The 15,038-nt window shown below is 47.9% G+C and overlaps 1 protein-coding gene across 16 annotated transcripts in view; it reads left to right on the top strand.

The window, feature by feature from the left end:
- LOC127482730 (monoacylglycerol lipase ABHD2) overlaps nt 1-15,038 on the top strand; it is a 290,474-nt gene that overhangs the window by 242,793 nt on the left and 32,643 nt on the right. For 3 of the 16 annotated variants that reach the window (XR_016218321.1, XR_016218320.1, XR_016218322.1), the window contains one exon: nt 14,229-14,296. The exons of the other annotated variants lie outside the window; for them this stretch is intronic. The gene's annotated coding sequence lies outside the window, so the exon portion shown is untranslated. Of the gene's footprint in view, nt 1-14,228; nt 14,297-15,038 lie in introns of those variants that run through there. 16 annotated transcript variants of the gene reach the window in all.

Here is a 15,038-nt window from a genome sequence, read left to right as displayed (position 1 = left end):
GCTGGGCTGTGAGGAGGAGGATGACCGCTTGTCCCCTGCTCTGAGCTGGGGGAAATCCCAGCCAAAGGCTTGCAGTACACAAGGAGGAAACGAAACTGACATGGGGTTCCTAGGCCCTTCCAAAGTTGCTGAAGGTCAGCAATACCTGTCCGTCCTTGTCTTCCAGCTGGGCCGTGAGGAGGAGGACGGCTGCTTGTCCCCAGGAGGGCTTCAGTGGAGCAGCAAGAACTGAGCTCACTAAAGGGGAGCCTCTAGGATCTGCTCAGTATGCTGAGGCTCAAAACTACCTTGTGGAGCTGGGCTTTCAGCTGAGCCATAAAGCAGCCTCCCGACACCCAGTCTGCAAGCCAGTGCCATGTCCCCAGTGCTGCCTGAAGGTGACCCGTCATCAGGGCTAAATGCCTGCCATGGGGCCCACAAGACAGTTCCTCACCTTGGGTGATGAAGATCCACACTTCCTGGCCAGTCCTCAGGTACAAGAACCCCATTACCTCTGTTTCCAGTCTCAACACCAGCAGTAGTGAGGCCCGCAGTTCAGATAGTCCTCAACCTGACATAAGGAGGAGGACCTGCACTCGCGGCCTCAGATACCAAAACCTGTTGTCCTCCATACCCACTCTCAGCACCAGCAGCAGTGAGGCTGACAGGACAGATGGTCCCCAACCTGCTGTGAGGAGGAAGACCTACATTCCCTGGCCAGTCCTCAGGTGCAGCAGCCCTGTGTGCTCCATCTCCAGCTTCACATCAGTAACACTGTGGATCGTTTAGCAGACAGGAGCCATTCCCAGGGAGTGGCAGAGAAAGAGAGCCTCCCAGAAAAGCAGTGGGACGGGGAGGCATGGAATTCACCCGCTATAGCAGCTGTGAGCTCATTTGGTCAGGACAGAGGAACAGAGGAGGGAAGTAGGTACTGTTGGGGGACAACATGGAGCCTCCACAGTTGGTCTGTAGGTGGCTGCCATGGAGATAGGGGTGGGAGCTGGGTGGAGGATGGATATTGGCTGGGTTTGGAAGTCAGGCTAAAGGGACCTAGAATGGGGAACCCTACCATCTGGATGTGCTCTGGCATTGGGTTCATTGATTGACTGGAGAAAAGCGAGGCAGAAGGGTCAGCAGGGCCATAAGAATCATCTGGACAAGGCCTGAGTACTGTGGGTACGGGACTCAAGAGGTTGGTCACCAACAGACACAGCTACCTTGGCTAATGGGGAAATGAGGGCTCCGACTCACAGTAGGGGCCTCTCTGCCATCCCTTTCTGCTTGGGGCCCTCCATAAGAAGATTGTCTTGGATGCACAAGGAGCAGGAGCAGTTGGAAGGTGCAGTCATCCAGGCATATGGCCATCATTCAGCCTGGCAGCAAGAAACCACATCACCAGCATGTACCGAGCATACAATGCGTGCCTGGGCCCAGAAAGCAGGTTCCTCATCCATGTACGTGAAGAGAAGGGCCTCCACTTCATTCTTGCTCTGGCGATAGCTGCAAGAACCAAGGTCATCATGGCCAAGCATCCCCTGGCAGGGTCAAGCTTACCTGAAAGGTCTCTTTTCACCTGAAAAAGACACTGGCTTCATCTGTAAAAACTGATCTCATCTTGGGGGCTGATGTGTCCTGCCAGAGGCCTTGGGGAAGCTCAGGCTTAGGCTTGGGCTCAGCCTTCTGGTACTGGTCCACTGGGCATTGGACCTCAAGAGTACAAGCACGTGCCTATTTTCAGTGACCCCAGGGAGACTCCTAAGCTTGCACTCGGGTTGACTGGGGTGGAAGGGCAGAACGAAGGGGTAACACATTCTGCCCAGAGGTCAGGACCTGGCAGGCCATTGTGCCAGTCCAGGCACTACACCTATGGCAGGCCTTGAGCCTTGCACTCTGAAGATGCGATCCCCCAAGGAAGAAGTACCTTAGGAAGGCAGCCAAAGCCATGAGGACCAACAAGTTATGAAACTGCCTTGATTGCAGCCCAGGGCCCCTTGCAGCCATAAATTCAGTGCATTGGGGAGGTTGGCTGACTGTGAGTCAGGAGATTGCAAAGACCCAGGACTGACTATAGATATGCTCAGCTGTCTCCCTCAAGGGAAGGGTTTGAAAGGGAAGGTCTGCGCACTGGGTTTCTTAAGGAGTGAAATTCAGATTCATGGACTCCCTACTAGAGCAGTGATAAATATGGTGAGATCTGCAGGATCCAGACTCAAGTTTCATGATCCTGGCAAAGTGGATTGATATGTCCCTAGCTAGAGGAACATCCTCCAATGCTGCGAAGCCTATGGGGTTGATGCAGGCCCAGGAGGAAGGCACCACTTCTTACAACTTGTGGCCAGGTCCAGGGAGGCCCCTCGCTTGGATCTCCATTCCTTTTATCTCAGTTTTGCATTAGAGAGTCCCCCCGCCCATGCTTTGATTGCATCTCTGTGACATAAGACCTCCTGACTGGAGTATAGCCTAGGGATCTCATTTGGAACACTTAAGAGTGCCATAGGCAGAATACACCAGAATCACAGGAAATGGGACTTGCCTTCTGGGAAAGAGAGTAAAGAGGGTTTTCCCGGTTTGCTGCTGAGGTCTAACAAGCTCTGAGAGCAACACTGAAGTCCTATTATGACCATCTGACTATCTGCCAATCAAGAGTGAGGCCTTCAGGGAACATAGATGTTTGTTGAGCTTTGGGGTAAAATCTACATATAATAAAATGAAACTCAGATGTACAGTTGGGTGCATTTTTTGTCTACATGAGCAGTGTGTGGAAAGTACAGATGCAAGGGTTTGAACCCACATGGGTGTCTCCTAACCAGCAATGGTTTGAACCCACATTGAAAGTGTTTCCTACCTACCTTACACCTTACACAAAAATCCACTCAACGTGGATTAAAGACCTAAATCTACGACCTGACACCATCAAGTTATTAGAGAACATTGGAGAAACCCTTCAAGATATTGGCACAGGCAAAGAATTTCTGGAAAAGACCTGGGAGGCACAGGCAGTCAAAGCCAAAATCAACTATTGGGATTGCATCAAATTGAGAAGTTTCTGTACTGCAAAAGAAACAGGAGAGTGAAGAGACAACCGACAGAATGGGAAAAAATATTTGCATTTGCAAACTATGCAACAGATAAAGGGTTAATAACCAGGATCTACAAAGAGATCAAGAAACTCCACAAAAACAAAACCAACAACCCACTTAAGAGATGGGCCAAGGACCTCAATAGACATTTTTCAAAAGAGGAAATCCAAATGGCCAACAGGCACATGGAAAAATATTCAAGGTCACTAGCAATCAGGGAAATGCAAATCAAAACCACAATGAGGTTTCACCTCGCCTGGGTTAGAATGGATCACATACAGAAATCTACCAACAACAGATGCTGGCGAGGATGTGGGGAAAAAGGGACACTAACGCACCATTGGTGGGAATGCAAACTGGTCAAGCCACTATGGAAGTCAGTCTGGAGATTCCTCAGAAACCTGAAGATAACCCTATCGTTCGACCCAGCCATCCCAGTCCTTGGGATTTACCCAAAGGAATTTAAATTGGCAGACAAAAAAAGCGGTCTGCATCCTAATGTTTATTGCAGCACAATTCACAATAGCCAAGACCTGGAACCAACCTAAATGCCCATCAACGGTAGACTGGATAAAGAAATTATGGGATATGTACTCTTTAGAATACTATACTGCAGTAAGAAGCAACGAAATCCAGTCATTTGCAACAAAATGGCGGAATCTGGAACACATCATGCTGAGTGAAATAAGCCAGTCCCAAAGGGACAAATACCATATGTTCTCCCTGATTGGTGACAACTGACTGAACACCAAAAAGGAAGCCTGTTGAAGTGAAATGGACACTATGAGAAACGGTGACTTGATCAGCATAGCCCTGACTGTTAATGAACAACTTAATACATTGTCCCTCTTAGTAGTTTTTTTTGTCTGCTCTACTTAATATGACTGGTTTAATTCTGTAATTAATACACAGTTATTCTTAAGTGTTGAAATTTAACTGAAATGTGATCCCTGTTGAACATAAGAGTGGGAATAAGAGGGGGAGGAGATGTATAATTTGGGACATGCTCAGGCTGACTTGCCCCAAATGGTAGAGTTAGAAACATACCAGGGGACTCCAATTCAATCCCATCAAGGTGGCATGTACCAATGCCATCTCACTAGTCCAAGTGATCAATTTCAGTTCACAATTGATCATATGAAAGGACTAAGAGTCAAATGGAGCACATAAACAAGTCTAGTACCTGCTAATACTAACCGATAGAATGAATAAAGGGGAGAGTGATCCAACATGGGAAGCGAGATACTCAGCAGACTCATAGAATGGCGGATGTCCTAAACAGCACTCTGGCCTCAGAATCAGCCCTAAAGGCATTCCGATCTGGCTGAAAAGCCCATGAGAGTATTTCAGGCATGGAGAGCCAAGACACTCTGGCAAAAAAAAAAAAAAATCTAAATGAAAGATCTCTGTGAGTGAGATCCCAGTGGAAAGAACAGGTCTTCAAAGAAGGAGGTACCTTTCTCTGAAGGGAGGAGAGAACCTCCACTTTGACTATGACCTTGTCTAAACAAGATAAGAGTTGGAGAACTCAAGGGGCTTCCATAGCCTTGGAAACTCATGACTGGAGCATGGGGAGATTACTAAGGCCATAAACAAGAGTGTCAATTTGTAAAGTCAACAACAGGAGTCACTCTGCACTTTCTCCTCATGTAGGATCTCTGTCCTTAGCGTGCTGTACATTGAGACTTAATGCTATAACGAGTACTCAAACAGTATATTTCACTCTGTGTTTCTATGGGGGTGCAAACTGTTGAAATATTTACTTAATGTATACTAAACTGATCTGTAAAAAAAAAAAAGATAGAGAAGAAGAAATTATCAATTCCCAACTTGACTCTCACTGGGATTAAACATGACAATAGGTCTGATCTGATTTCATCATCATTTTAAAAAATCATCTATTATTTTTCACTTTATGTTTCTGTGTGGGAGCAAGCTGTTGAAATCTTTACTTAATGTATGCTAAACTGATCTTCTGTATATAAAAAGAATCGAAAATGAATCTTGATGTGAATGGAAGGGGAGAGGGAGTGGGAGAGGGGAGGGTTGCGGGTGGGAGCGATGTTATGGGGGGGAAGCCATTGTAATCCATAAGCTGTACTTTGGAAATTTATATTCATTAAATAAAAGTTAAAAAAAAGAAAGTGTTTCCTAAACACCAGTGGTTTGAACCCACATGGGAGTGTCTCTTAACCACAACAACTGAAGTAGCAGCTCCTTTGCCTTACATGATCTCTGTGTGGCCCTTTGCAGTCAAACTCTTTGAACTCCAGTGGCCGCCGACAACCATTCATTCGTGCGTTCTCCATCTCTATTTGGCCTTTTCCCAGAATGTCCTATGAGTTGAATCTTAGCATGTAGCCTTTAAGGTATGGATTCTTTCTCTTAGAAAAATGCACCTGAAATTCAGCCCGGTCACCACATGACTTCACGGCTTGTTCCTCTTTCTCACTGAATCCTGTTCCTCATTATGGATCTGGTATAGTTTGCATATTCATCCCTCATGAAGATCATCCAGTTTACAGTTTTTAGTGATTGTGAATAAGACAGTGAGCATGGCAAGGGGTTTTTATGTGTGCTTGTTTTCCAGGTCAATTGAATACATAGAGATACACATTTGGAGTCTGATGCTGTGTGTGTACTTTTGTAAGAAACTGCCAGATTATCTTAGAGTTCCTGTTCTGCTTTGAATTCCTTTCTTCAGTAAATGCGTGTTCCTGTTACTCCACATTCCTGTCAACATTTCCTATTAGCAGTTCTGTTTGATTTTACGCAAATAGACTTGCAGTGGTATTTCATCATGCTGTTAACACTCAGTATACTATTTTTGTGTGCTTATTAGAGGTAGTGTCCTATTATATACTGTGCCAGTTGCAGGGTGGAGGGGTCACCTTTTTGCTCATTAAAAATTTTTAGGTTTCATTTATTCATGTGAGAGGTAGAGTTACAGACAGAGAAGGGGAGAGACAGAGAGAAAGATCTTCCATCCATTGATTCACTCCACAAATGGCTGCAATGGCCAGAACTAAGTCGATCCGAAGCCAGGAGCCAGGAGCTTCTTCCAGGTCTCCCACATGGGTGCAGGGGCTCAAGCACTTGGGCCATCTTCTACTGCTTTCCCAGGCCATAGCAGAGAGCTGGATTGGAAGAGGAGCAGCCAGGACACCACTAGTGCCAACTGGGGATGCTGGCACTACAGGCAGAGGCTTAGCCTGCTGAGCTACAGTGCCGGCCCCTCTGGATTAAATTTTAAGTGTTCAGTGTATAATCAGGAACAAGTCCTTCATTAGCTGTATGTTTTGTAAATATTTTCTCCTGATGCTGGCACTGTAGAGTAGCGAGTAAAGCTGCTGCCTGAAGGACGGGCCTCCCGTATGGGCTCCAGTTCGAGTCCAGGCTGCTCCTTTCCTGATCCAGCTCTCTGCTATGGCCTGGGAAAGCAGTAGAAGGTGGCGCAAATCCTTGGGTCCCTGCACCCACGTGGGATACCCCGAGGAAGCTCCTGGCTCCTGGCTTCGGATCAGAGCATCTCCAGCCATTGCAGCCATCTGGGGAGTGAACCAGATGTAACTCCCTGTAACTCCACCTTTCAAATAAAGAATAAATAAAGAAAGAATAAATAAAAAATATACATGTTTCTCCCAGTCCCTAACCATAACCCATTCTGTAGCTTTTTACTTCATTCTCTTTACTATATATTTGGCAGAATAGAAGTGTTGAAGTTCCATTGACCAATTTTTTTTCTGTCATTCTTGGAATATGCTTTTGCATTTTACAAAAACTCAACATGAAATCAAAGTAGATATCCTTCTGTATATTTATGGTTTATGATTTCATAGTTAATTAGATCTGCGGTCCATTTTAAATCAGTTCTGTAGAGGTATGTATTGAGAACTTCGTGCTTTGCTTTGCATAGGGGTGCCAGATTGTTTCAGTATCATTTGTTAAAATGAGTAACCTGGATCCAGTGAGTTCTGTTGGGCTCTTGGTCAAAGATCACTTAAATTGGAGAACCAGTTTCTCCATTTTCTCCCACAGACATATACATCTGTCATTTCTTTAACACAGCCCTGTCTTCCTTACTGTACTTGTATAGTAGAAGAATCTAAAAAGAATAGTTTGAGTTTCTCAGCATATCTCTTCTGCATAAGCATCGTTTTGGCTGTTCTAGACCCTTTGCTTTCTATGTCCATTCCAGAATCAGCTTGGCATTGTCTACTGAAAAGCTTGCTGAGACCTGGACTGGTCTTGGGTTGAATCCACTCGGCAGAGTGGGCAAAGCTGATAGCAGTACTGGGCCTTCTTAACCATGAAACATAGTCCAACTCTGCATTTATTTAGATCTTTTATCTCTGTTATGAGTGTGTGTAATTTTCTGCAAACTGATACCCTAGCATTTTGTTGAATTTATAACTCAGTATGGCCTTTTTAGTGGCACAATGGGAATTGTCATTATTTAAAGCATTTTTGAAAGTTTTTACTTTACGTGTTTAATACTAGCTCCTCTACAGAGAAGCTCCACATTCTGATGGAATATAGTTAGAGACTGGAAGGCAGTTAGGTAGATATGAATACTGATGATATTGTAGACTTCCAGCAATATTTGAAGGGTGGTGATGCTCGTGTTTAACAAACATTTCTAAATTACTAATGCACACTGAGATATCTACAAATGCATTTGGCTTTGTTTTAAGTTATTTTCCACTGGGGGAGTGGCTGTGTGAGGCGGGACGGGAGACTGCTTCAGATACCTGTGGGAACTGTGAGGATGGAATTTTTTGGTTTGGTACACTATTCATTCCTGATTGTTGAGATACATTGGCATAGTCAAAATAAAAAGTAAAAAAGGCAGAAATATGAGATCACAAATAGTAAAATAGGGCATAATTTGGATGGCCCCCACCCTCAATTCATTCCATGCATATCGTAGTCCAACCTGATTTTGCTCCCAGCTAGCTCTTGGTCGGCATCGACCCCTCACTCTGCACTCTGGCCCTTCTCACAACCTCCAGGTGACTGAGATTTCCCATGACCTCATCTCTCCAAGCTCTGCTCTCCAGGCCACCTGTTAAAGTACAAGGATAGGCCGGCACTGTGGCTCACTAGGCTAATCCTTCACCTGCGGCGCCGGCACTCCAGGTTCTAGTCCCGGTTGGGGCACCGGTTCTGTGCCAGTTGCTCCTCTTCCAGTCCAGCTCCCTGCTGTGGCCCGGGAAGGCTGTGGAGGATGGCCCAAGTGCTTGGGCCCTGCACCAGCATGGGAAACCAGGAGGAAGCACCTGGCTCCTGGCTCCGGATCGGTGCAACGCGCCGGCCATAGCAGCCATTTGGGGAGTAAACCAACAGATGGAAGACCTTTCTCTCTGTCTCTCTTTCTCACTGACTAACTTTGCCTGTCAAAAAAAAAAATAGCACAAGGACAGCCTTGTCTCTCTAGGCCTGGCCTCTACCCTCACCTCGGGGGTTTCCATTCTACATCATCCTAACACTCTGAGGCTCCTTCCCACCTGCCTACCCCAGGACCCCTCCTTCGGTCCCTGCACTCTTCCCACGACCACCTCCATGTCACACTCTAGGTCTCTGCTTCCATGCTGGCACCCAGGAGTCCCTTGTCCTGATGTCCAGACAGAAAGTCTCTTCCCCAGATCCACACAGGTCTCCCAGAGCTCCTTGCTTTGGGCAGCATTGCTTTGCTTGCTGCTCTCATTCTCTATTAGTGAATGCCGTGGTCCCAACTGCCCCAGCTTGGGGCTTGGTACCCCATAGCTTCTGAGAACATGATGAATGCTGATCTTTGTGCTAGGAGAGCTTTGGGTATATGGTGTTACCCACATCTTCCAGACCCTTGATCCTTTCCAGGACTCCCACAACTCTCCCAAGACCCCTAACCTCTCTGAGGAGTCCCTTTATCTCCAGGGCACTAGCCTATCCCATAGCCCCTCCAACCCATCTTCCACATATGACTGTAGCCTTGAGGTAGGAGGAATCTGTTCTTGGGCCTGGTGTCTGTGCTGGGCCAAAGTTCACAGAACAACCCATCAGGGAGAGAGGCAGGCTTTCTGTCATGGAGTGTGAGTACCCAGGGCCAGCCAAGTCTGGGAGAGTCTGAAAAGGGGCTGGAGGAGGTTCCAGAGAAAGGAAGGCAAGTCGGTGAGGAGGCCCTAGAACTACTGGCCATCCCTTGGGCTGCACTTTACAACAGGTGGGAGACTTTGGCTGTGACAATGTCTGGCTTGTTAGTGCTACCTGTGTGAGAGCAGGTAGAGGGCCCGTACCTGGTATTTTCCTGGACTCTCGGTCTTTATCTTGTTCATGTCTAGCAGCAGTGTTGACTTCTTCCCCCACACCTGGGCAGTGATCCCCATGTCTGTTTTGTGACACAGCTACAGGAAAGGAGAGGCTTGGGTGAGACAAGGCCCCAGGGATGGAACAGGATGGGGTGGAGAACAGCCTGAGGTGCTTGGAACATGGAAGCCCTGGGCTCCGTGGCGTCTTGGGAGAGGCTGGCTCTGCCTGGACTCTGGCCTCATCACCCACAGTTCTCAGGAGGCGTGGGCTTCATTCCCAGTAGATTCACCCTTTTGGAGCACCAAGATGCCTCCCAACCCTGGACCTAGTGGTGACCCGAATAGTGATATCAGTTTCCCTCCCTAGAAGATGACCCTGCAGTGGATGGACAGGAAGACTTTAGGGTGAGAACACTTACCTCCAGCCATCTGAGAATCAGGCAGCGTACTGCCTTGGAAATAGGCACTGCTTGTACCAACCATGCAGGAAGTTGTCATAAGGGGACCCTCAACCTCCTCCTTAGCTTCTATTACTCTGATATTTGCTCCAGTTCTTCAGCATCTTTAGGCATTTCTAGAGTGCATGAGTCTCGTGGCTGGGAAAGGAGAGGGGATGGTATGAGTCCAGTTGCTGGCCTTTCTGCAGTGGCCCTTGGAGGCAGCATAGGAGCCCTAACATGACTGAACTTAAAGGAGTCAGACCCTGAGGCCCTAGATCTTCTAATTGGGTGAGTGTCTGTTGCCTTGTCTCCAAGGCAGAAAAGGCCAGCAGGACCCTCCTTGTGTGTGTGTGTGGGGGGGGCTGGACTTGCCATCTGCTGCCTTTCCTGGGCAGAAGTCATCACCCTTTGCTAGAGCTTAGTGAGGACTGTTCTGAGAAGGGCTGTGCTGCCCAGGAGTAGGTGGGCTCTGCCCTCAGCAGCTGTTGCCTGAAGTGACCTTGACCTGACGTGACAGGGTCTGGGTGCCTAGCCTGAGAACTGTTTGCTGCTGAGAGCCTTCACCCAGGCGCCCACCCATCCTGGTGCCTCCACATCCCTTAGAGGATGCCCCCTTGTCTACCTGCTTGTCCTATGTGCTTGAAACGCACCGTACCCCTTCCTTGTCGGCCCCAGAATCTGTGACAGTGACCACACAGGCTGTGGCCAATCCTTTCCTCTGTGTCCCGTCAGCTGCTCAGGCAAGATACCTCTCCCTTCCCCTACGTGGCTTGCAATACGTAAGTCATCTGTCAGTAAAGGTGGGTTTTTGATACATTTCCAGAACAATCCCCTGGGGCACTGTTCCAGGTGCTCTGCTGAGCCCACCTCCTAGTCTCTGTGCTTCTGTGCAGTCCTGGGATGATGGTGTGAACAGATTCAAGTCCTGCCTCCTCCACCACAGGTCCTCCTCCCAGCACGGAACCCAGGGCAAGTAGGTCACTGTGAACTGCAAACCCGCTTGTCCTGCTCTCCCTGGGATGGGACCCTGGGCAGCTTCTCAGCCTCTGATGCCACAGCCATGGCTGCTCCTAGGAGCCTTCTACAAGAGGCCTTTAGCCCAACCGTGTGGGACCCAGGGATCTGCTGGACACCTGCCCACAGGTCAGGCAAGGTGCCCCTCACCCCATGGCTACATGCTCTGGAATGTTGCTGAACTGGGCTGGCTCCACCAGCGACAGGGAGGACCTGCAGGCTGCCCCCTGCCCTTGGGAATCCCTGAGCTCTCAGCACCTGCTCTACCACAACTCTGTCCCTACCAGCCCCCTGAGTTGCTTGTGAATCACTCAGCTCTGGCCTAATGCTGACCAGGGTGAGCACTGTGATGGCAGCTGGGGACAAGTTCTCAAACAGGTAAACACTGTCCCACTTCAAGGGATGAGTTTCTGAAAATGACCCCACTCCTGGGACAAAATGCGGACAAAAGACTCGTTGCAAGATCCACAGCCTCCCTAGGGCCAGGCAGCAGCTCACTCCTTCTCTTCCCCAGGCTCCACCTGTGGCCCTCCATGGTGACTCTGCAACCGGGGGTGGGGTGGGGTGGGGGCCTGGTGAGAGGCCATGGACACTCAGGGACTGGTGGAACCAGGGCAGCCCCTTGGGGTTCTGTGAAGCAGATCCCCAACTCGTCGATATGCAGCCTCCAGTTCTGTAACTGCTGACACTCAGCAGTGATGTGTGCTGCTTGCTGGACCAGCAAGACCTCCAGGTCCCACAGCTCCTTGAAGCTGAAAGGCAACACAACCTCAAAGAACCACAGGGAACTGCTCCCCACAGCTCCTTTCCATCAGATCAGAGGAGGTGTCAGCCCCACAGGCAGTGAATGCCTGAAGCCCAGGTCCCAGAATGGTGAACTGTGCAGAGGACAGGGACATGGATAGCCCCACCCCACTTCCCTAGGACGGTCATTCTTCATCCTCCTTTGCCATCCAGCTTTCCTCCCATGACCATCACTGCACCTGTGCAGAAGGCTCCCACCCCACTCCCACCTGTGGGAACCACATGCCCGGTGGGTTCACAGATGGGCTCACCCCACACCTGAATTGAGTGCTCTGCATAGTGCCTGCCCAGACATCCGTGTCCTGACACAGGCTCACACCCAGGGCACACAGGCACCCATGTTCCAGGGTCACTCTGAGGAAGCAGCGACATGACTGTATCCACGCTCAGCACACAATGGGCATCACTGAAGACTCAGCCAGCATCACCCTCAGCAGCAGCTCAGAGAGCCCAGGGCCAAACACCTGGAAGCAAATGTCCTCAAGTCGGCAGGACATGCAGAGCTGGATCCATCGAGCTCTGCCAAACATGCCTCCTGTCTAGAAAATGAACCCCAGGTCCGTCAGTTACTGGACACATGGAAAGAGGGGGTTCTGGGTTACTGGAAACACTGGTGGCCTCTAACTGCCACAGAACATGGAAAGAGAGGGTTCTGGGTAATGGTAGCTTTGTGGAGTTCTACCAGTCCTGTCCCAGTGGTGCCCTCCCAGCTCAGGAGGGACGAGTGTCAGCCTCCTCATCCTCAGAATAAGCACAACCCTATACTGGGGGCTTCTGTGGTCTTTGCAGGGCTGAGGAAAGAGGGAAGAACTGTGGCAAATGTGCCATGACCTAGCTCTGCCACCACCTTCTGTCAGCTGCTCGATAAATCCCAGCCTTCTGCAGGGCTCTCTACCTGTAACCTGTCCTCTTCCTCCAATACACCTCTGTTTTGAACCAAAGTTTTATTATTATTAATTATTATTATTATTGTTTTATTTGCAAATAAGTGCAACGAGAAAAAGGAGGAGAGAGATTTTTCTAACCTCTGGTTTACTCCTCAAATGGCTGCAACAGCTAGGTCTCAGCCAGGCGTTCTGTACTCTTACATGGGTGGCAGGGACTCCAGAACGTGGGTCATCCTCTGCTACCTTCCCAGTCACATTAGCTGGGAGCCGAACTGGAAGAGGAGCAGCCAGGATTCAAACCAGCCCTCCAGTATGGGATGCCCATTTCCCAAGCAGTAGCTTAATCTGCTGTGCCATTGCTACCCCTTGTAACAACTTTCAAAGCCTTGGCATTTTGAATTTCAGTTAGTGCAGTGAGTTCCCTCCACACACCTCACCCAGCTCCCTGAGTTCAGTCTGTGCCCGCCCCTGCAGTAAACAGGACTCCCCAGGCTACAAACTTCTGACACAGGACAGGTCTCAGCCCTGCTGATCCATTCTGTGTCCTCCCACTCTGCTCCTGTCTTGTTCCTCTGTGGTGCCGTCAGCACTGGTCACCAGAGAGTTTTCCCGGGATGACAGAGAAGGGAGCAGATGGCTGAGCATGGCCTTCTTTGTGTCCTGTGTCGGCCCCATCTAATCTGTCTGTGGGAGGAACAGGGCCCCTGCCCTGGGTGCAGGTGAGGGGTTGAGAGATGAAACACTGTGATTTCAGCACCGATACTGGACACACATGCAGGTAATACTGAAGCCAATGCTGACAACAAGGGCTTGGCAAGTGTGGGGGAGGGGCAGGAGTACCCGGGAGAGCTGGGTGCTAGGGAGACCACCAGGGAATGCTAGGGATCCCTGTCACCAGTAGCAGCTCAGGCTCCTCTAATGCCATGCTCCTCCAGATCACCTCTGGCCCCTGCAGAAGTGTGAAGGGCCTGGTGGGTTTCATCCAGCTTTGTGGGCTTGCTCCTGCTGCATTCCAGCAGCCTCTGCTCTTCCCAACAAAGCAGAGCCTGAACTTCACTCCCCTGTGGAGTGAGCATGTGTGTGTGTGTGTGTGTGTGTGTGTGTGTGTGTAAGCATATATGTATGTCCTAGCTGTGTGGGTTCTGCTCCAGCATGAGCATACAAGTCCTTTCACTGTCACCAATGGCATGAGTCTGGCATCAGAGTTGCTGTGGGAAACCATGAGGGAAATGGCACAAAGCCAATAGAATAAGGAAGCCGGTATAAAGCCAAAAATATAAATATTAATATAAATAAAATGAGGACTGTAAATGGTGAGTTGAAGCAGTATAGATTTAAAAAAAAAAAAAGACGGGATATCTGGTTACAGTTATTCTTGAATCAAGCATAAAACCAAGAGTGTAACTTGGTAAATGTATAAATATATCCAAAAGAAAATGTAACACACAAAATAAAAATTAAAAAACAGAATGGTGGGCTAGTATGGGAAAACAGGTTCCTAGCAACAGAACCAGTTTTATTCAGTTTGTGGCAGCCAAAACCAGCCAGTGAACAGTTGTCTAGCATTTATCTTTTTTTAAAGAAGTACCTCAGGCAAATCCATTTTTAATAACTGTGAGTTCCCTTTGTACTAAAAAGGCTTAAATTTACTATTCCTTCATCAATATATCATAAGTGGAGGTGTTCTCTACCTTTTTGAGATTAAAATATCAGATGGAAACTTTTTTCTGTATTAAGGTACGTGATGGCAAAAGTTGTTGATGAAAGAGAAAAAAGACGGAAATTGAAAAACTGGGAATCCATAAGGGAAATGGAATAAAGCTGAAAGGATAAGGAGCCAGCACAAAGCCAAAACCATAGGTAAAATGAGGACTCTCAATGGTGAGTTGAAGCAGTGAAGAATTTTTTTAAAAAAGAAACCTGATATCTGATTATATTATACATAAATAACCATATAACAAAGATTGTCACTTGGAAAATTTATACATACATCCAAAGCAAAATGTAACACACAAAATAAAAAACACAACTGAAATAGTGGACTAGTATGGGAAAAGAGGTTTCTAGCAACAGAACCAGTTTCATCCAGTTTGTGGTAGCCAAAACCTGGCAATGAACTGTCCTCTCGTATTTGTTTTTCTTAAAGAAGTACCTGAGGCAAACCCATTTTCAATAACCCTCTGTACTAAAAAAAGGCTTAAATTTACTATGGCCATGTACGTATTTCATAAGTGGAGCTGTTCTCTGCCTTTTTGAGGTTAAAAGGTCAGGCGTGGGGAACTTTTTCTATATTAAGGTACACTATGGCGAATGTGTTGTGCTGATGAAAGAGAAATAAGAAGTAAATTGAAAAAATGGGAATCCATAAGGGAAATGGCACAAGGCTGAAAAGATAAGGAAGGCAGCATGAAGCTTCCTTCATACTTCATACAAGTAAAATGAGGACTCTCAATGGTGAGTTGAAGCAGTCCAGAAATTTTTAAAAAAGGACCAGATACCAATTACATGAATTCCTAAATAAAGCATAAAGCCAAAAATGGAACTTGA

The sequence above is a fragment of the Oryctolagus cuniculus genome, chromosome 12, assembly GCF_051225735.1.
Source record: "Oryctolagus cuniculus isolate XC-2025 breed Fujian yellow rabbit chromosome 12, ASM5122573v1, whole genome shotgun sequence".
NCBI classification, from domain to species: domain Eukaryota; kingdom Metazoa; phylum Chordata; class Mammalia; order Lagomorpha; family Leporidae; genus Oryctolagus; species Oryctolagus cuniculus.
Note: the sequence above shows the minus strand (reverse complement) of the source record. Positions and strands in the feature narration are given on the sequence as shown.